The sequence below is a fragment of the Rhinolophus hipposideros genome (genome assembly GCF_964194185.1).
Source record: "Rhinolophus hipposideros genome assembly, chromosome: 7".
NCBI classification, from domain to species: Eukaryota; Metazoa; Chordata; class Mammalia; order Chiroptera; family Rhinolophidae; genus Rhinolophus; species Rhinolophus hipposideros.
The window spans coordinates 33,626,697-33,632,696 of NC_138053.1; the positions used below are offsets into that span (position 1 = coordinate 33,626,697).

General features: G+C 34.7%; 1 long non-coding RNA gene across 1 annotated transcript in view; it reads left to right on the forward strand.

Annotated features, from left to right (window-relative positions):
* The window catches only part of LOC308499803, a 103,887-nt gene extending 98,606 nt beyond the window's left edge, over positions 1 to 5,281 (forward strand). The window contains exon 3 of the long non-coding RNA XR_013993639.1: positions 5,264 to 5,281. This is a non-coding gene — a long non-coding RNA (uncharacterized lncRNA). The remainder of the gene's footprint in view (positions 1 to 5,263) is intronic.
* The last annotated feature ends 719 nt before the right edge of the window (positions 5,282 to 6,000 follow it).

Below are 6,000 nucleotides of genomic sequence, written 5' to 3' on the forward strand. Positions count from 1 at the left end.
CAACAGAATTTGACCTGGCATTTCCAGCCCTGATGCTCTCAGCTGCATGGTATCGCCCCAAAAGAAATGAGCAACTATCGTTATCTCTTGCCAAGACCAGAATTTTGAACTGTAACCAGGAAGAAGTATTTCCGCCATTTATATGCACACTGATAATTAGGCTCAAGGAAATGAGCACAGAATGCACAGAATGGAAATTGAGATTTTGTTTTTTAATGTAAACTTCTTTGATACCATTTTGCACTCTTCTGACAGATGGATTCTTTATTGGCAGGTGATTATGCAAACTGTTCCTTCCATGCCTGTCTATATGAAATGTATTCTATAAACACATTGATGTATCTTGCTCCTCTGAGTCCTCAATGATTGGGAATGTATTAACACCATGTTGATTTGCATGTCAGGATTCAAAAGTTTCCGAGAAGCTGAGGGAATACTAGTGTGATTGCTTTGGTTCTATCAAGGGCCCTGGTAGATTATAATGCAGTTCCTTGACATTTTACATAGGGCATTTTCATGTCAAAGGGAAAGAAATGAACTCACAGATAATAGAGGAAATTCCAAACAAGCAAATTATAAATAGTTACTAATAAGTGTTTTAACAGATACTAGAAAACACATGTGTTTGGAAAGCAGTGCTCAGGGAAGTTTAAAATGCATGTCAAGTAGTCACAGGGACTATCCTGCCACTCATGATCTAATTATTAGTGTCATATTTCTTCACGATTAACAGTTTTGAAATGTATTCTATTATTTCAATGATAAAAGGTCTCCCTCCTTTTATTTCTGCAATGGAGGATATAAGATCTGACTCAGTAGTATTTTGCAACTCAAATTTTAGTGAAAGATTTCTTGAGGAATACACACACACACACACACACATACACACACACACACATCCTTTATGAGGAAAAAAAAACATGTATTTTGGAAGAAAAAAACATTAACATATTTTAGGAAAAAAACTCAACTGAGTCACGGATTATCCATGTTAATTCAACAGGTCTTACTATCACTTGGGCGGTATAGGGATGTTAACTCATGTTCCGTTCCGTCACCTTACCTAAATTCTGAAAGTTGATCTCCTTGGGAGAATTATAAGAACCTTACACACACAAAAAACAACAACAATAACAACAACAACAACAACAACAACAACAAAACACCTGTGGTTACATATCACTTTCTTTTGATTGAATTAGGGATTTTGATGTTGTTTCCATTAACTACTACACGTTTAAACAGGCCAATGCAAATTGCAATTGTTATTATGAACTAAACCAACTTTACAGCTTATATGGATATTTGACTTATAAGTGTAAACTATCATGGTGATTGATTGGTTAGTGAAATATGACTATTAGAACCTAGTTTCTTAATTTGGTGGTTCAGTATCTGAGAAATAATGGGAAAAGTATTTGGGAAGACAGAAGATGAATTTTCAAGCTTCTAGCATTCACATCTATTACTGCGTAATCAGATTTTTTTTGGTAGTGAAATTAGTAGAACAGAACTAGTAATTAATTTATTCAATAAATACATATTAAGCACACATATACTGAGGTATTGTTTTAGGTGAAAGATATATGGCAAAGAACAAGGCAAATAAATTATCTTATTTTATGTAACTTGTATTCTAATTTGTGTGTAAGTAGATATATACAAATGATAAAAACAAAGAAATAACAAGTGAAAGGATAAAATAATGGTTTTGAGAGCATAAGGATAACTGATACTGGGAATGTATTTCTTATGATATTATATTTAAGTGAGTACTAAATGCTATGAGAATGCTCTGGGGTTCCAGTATAAGATGGGCTCTGTAGTGTGCATATCTTGACTCTGTGTGCTATCATCTGTGACCTATTATGTCAATAGGGCCAGAAAATGTACTCACATATCTGATAAGTCTGTGCTGGCTGAAAGCTAGGAGTCCAGTTGGGGCTATTGGCTTGGGGCTTCAGTTCTTCCTCATGTGACCTTTCTAAGGGCTGGCTTCAGCTTCCTCACAGAATGATGACTGGTACCTAAGAGTGAGTCTTACAGGATATAAACTGAAAGCAACAAACAAAATCTCATAGACACAGACAACAGTTTAGTGCTTACCAGAGGTTAAGGAAAAAGAGTAGGGTGGTAGAAGATGGTAAAGGGGTCCAAATATATGGTGATGGAAGGGGAACTGACTTTGGGTGTTGAACACACAATGCAATATACAGATGATGTATTACAGAATTATACACTTGAAACCTACATAAATGTACTAAGCAATTCACTGCAATAAATTTAATAAAAATTAAAAAAAATAGTGAGTTTTCCAAGAGGTAGGAAGTGGAAGTTCCAGTCTTTTAATGTGTCACTTCTGCTGTACTCAAAGGAGTTACAGGGCTTTAGACGCAGGGAAATTGGATACAGACTATAGCTGTTAGTAAGAGAAGTGTAAAGAATTTCTAACCATCTTTAAACTGCTACAGTTAGCCTTCTGTCCAAAAATTATATGTGTCATCCCCACATGCAAAATACATTCACCCTCCCTCCTTAAACCCCAAAAGTTTCATCCCAATACAACATCAGTTTCAAGATAAGGATCTAGGATTTCATCACCTAAGTAAGGTTTAGGTGTTGAGGAGGCTCATCACATGGAATAACAAGTTGATGCTGACTGCTGGCTGGGAACTCAGCCAGGTTAGTCCTCCCCGTGAGGCAGCTTTGGCTTCCTGACAGCATAGCTGACTACCAAGAGTGAGTTCCAAGAAACATTAAGTAGAAGCTGCCAGTCTCTAAAGGCCTGGAGCCAGAAACAGGCACAGCGAAACTTCCCATATATTCTGTTAGTCAAAGCAGTCACAGAGCCCACCCACTTGATGGGAGGGGAATCAAGGAATTTGCGGCTTCGTTTAATTTGCACATGAAGTGCTTTCACAGGGCATAGATGAAGATTTAGGCGATATCCCAAGCTGTCCTCTGTGTGCATCTAATTTCAAATCAAATCCTTTTAAGAATTTAGAAAATGTACAGAGTACTCTAAGTGATATCTTTGAGCACATACTAAACAGATATCTCTGGAAGCTATAAAATCACTTTAGGACTATAATGAATCAATCTGAATGTCATCCAAGCTAATGGGCACAGAGGTCTTGCTTCCAGAGCACAAAAAGAGAAGGGCAAGTGTATTAACTCCAAGTAAGCAGGAGCAGGAGGAGCAACAGAGTGAATAAGGATTCAGTGCTGAACTGAGAGCTGAAATTAGAGGAGACAGCTTAAAATCCATTGGATGAAGGGTGAAGAGTAGGTCACAAAGTGAGCTAAAAATTGGAGGTTGGAAGTCAGATTTAACTGGGACACAACAGGAAAAGAGAACAAGAGGAGGAAGGAAGGAAGGGAACTCTTGTTTATTGTCATAAGTAGAATTGTGGTACCAGCTTTCTACTATTGCCTTCTGGTTCCACTATGAATGGTTAGTTAGACCGCTCTAAAAATACATAGGGCAGAAAGAAATCATAAATGATTTTCTTCTGGACATTAAAAATAGATAATTATGTATTGCTTGTAGTAAAACATTTCTTCAAATATCATGTGCGAAAGGTAGATTACCAAACTCCAAAATATTTACCTATACCTTTTGGTAGCCAATGGAGAACTGATTTGATATTCTGGTGGAACCTCTCTAATCTTTGCTTGTGGAATCTCTTGATGATTATTTTCTTGCACACACCAGTATAAAACTGGAAACAAGAAACACAAGCGCCAGTCACGGTGAATACAACAATCTATTTTTGAAAATAGGTATGGCCATGATTATTATAACATCTCCTTTTCAAGTGCAGCTAAGGATCTGCTTGGCTCTAACTCCTCATCCTTCAAGACAACTGCTTTTTTCTCCTTTTAGACACTTTCTTTGATATCTGCCATTTCTCCTCATCTGAGTTAGATTTTCTATGTTCCTTTAGCCACCCTATGCATAATATTACACTAATATTACACTTTTCACACTGTATTTAAAAATTTTACACTTCATTATTTTCTGACAGTATTGTGAAAATGTGAGTACAGTAACTATTTTTTTTAATGTAATAGATCTACTGTCCAATATGATAGTCATAAGCCACAACTGGTTATTTTTTAAATGTAAGTATAAAATTTTAAGCTTACATAGAATTTAGCTATATTTTCAGTGGACAATAGCCATGTATGGCTAGTGGCTACTGCGTTGGAAGGCATAGATATAGAACATGCCTATTTCAAACCAATTCTACAGCACAGCGTTGCTCAAGAATTTTCAGAATTTTTATGTAATGAAGGAAATACGTCTCTGACTCAACAGTATTATAGTCATTTGGCTACATGTAGGAAATTGCGAAAATATACATAGACATTATACATATATATTATGCTTCAGTTTTCTTGTCATTTCATTGGTACCTGTTCATGAAATATAAATTAAAACCTGATTATACTACATAGAAGCATTTTAATTCATAATAAATGGTTAACGACTACATGTAGCTACTTGTCCTAAAAATTATTTGGACAGTCTGATTGGAATAGCCACTAAGATAAACTCTTGAACACTTTAATGGCCCAAATTGAGGACCGCTACTAAGGAAAATGGAGTGTGTAAGAGGGTGGATCTGTATAAATTATCATGCCGAACCTGAATTTAAGTCACACCAAAAGATGACTTGATATTTACTTAAATCTATTATAAGACTTAGCTTAAAGTATAGAATACTTTAAAGAAGTAATCAGAGAGACAGTGATATAATGAAAACTGTGCTCAGGGTTACAAAAGTGCTTTTCAAACACAAAGAGATCTAAGGCATATTAAACATGTAAGAATCAGCAATGAAGGTGAAAGAATTTTCTAATGTTTTCATTTTTAGCTGTTTGGAAAATTATAGAAATTATCTTATAAGTTGTCCTTTTTAGTGACCCACATAAATAAGACAGTAATGATAAAATAGTTGAAGGAATGTGCTTATAGTCCACAGTGGAACCTTTGCTTCTGCTCAGTGACTGTTCAGATTTATTCACATTGCTTAGTCAGCTGGCAAAGCTTCCCAGAACCTGAATTCTAAATGAAAAGGGGAGAGAAAACCCCTTTGCTTTGGAAAATATGAGAGAACAAAAATTAAATATTGACTGAAAAAGAAAATTCCTAATTGGATGGGCAAATTTAATTCATTGTGGAATAAAATATAAGACCATATCTCAAAATGGTCTCAGATATGTGAGGATTTACTTGTCATATTTTTTTTCATTATAGGTTGCCACATATGACATGGTAAGTTTTTCATTTTTCCCATATACTGCTTCCTATATTGCATAATTTCTCATCTCTGATATTCTTTTATAAACAGACTGAAGGGAGCATACTCCTGGTTAAATATATACAAATCAACTGTCCCTAATTGTAATAATTATGCAAACAGAGTTTATTATTTTTGCTTAACACTTCACTGAAATTCATGTATCAGAATTTTATTTTACCTTATTATTCATAATACTTACTGTCTTTTAACTTCACATTTCATTGCCTGCCTCCTTATTTACTGTTCCTTCATATCTACCCCTGTAAACTTTAGGCTCTTCCCCACTCCCCCCTGTGAGCTACAAAGTGGTCTTTAGCTATATTGAAATTTTCTTTTTCCTTGCTAAATTGATCTTATATGAGTATTTGGGTACTGAAATAATAATCTCAACAACTTCCAGTCGGAAAAATAAATGCATTCGTTGTAGCTTAACCTAACACAAAATTTGAGTCTTATTGTTTGGGTAAAACAATATGCATAATGGGAATAAAAGCAAGAGTTTTTTTTTGTTTGTTTGTTTGTTTTGTTTTGTTTTTCCCATTCTTTGCAGCAAGATTATTATACGTTAAAACTTTATTCTATATGTTAACTTTTTAAATGTGTCTAAGTATAATTAAGATATATAATTTGGTCATTAGTTTTAGGCAATTTGTGTGATTACTTGTATAATATATTCTATTGTTAGGCCCAG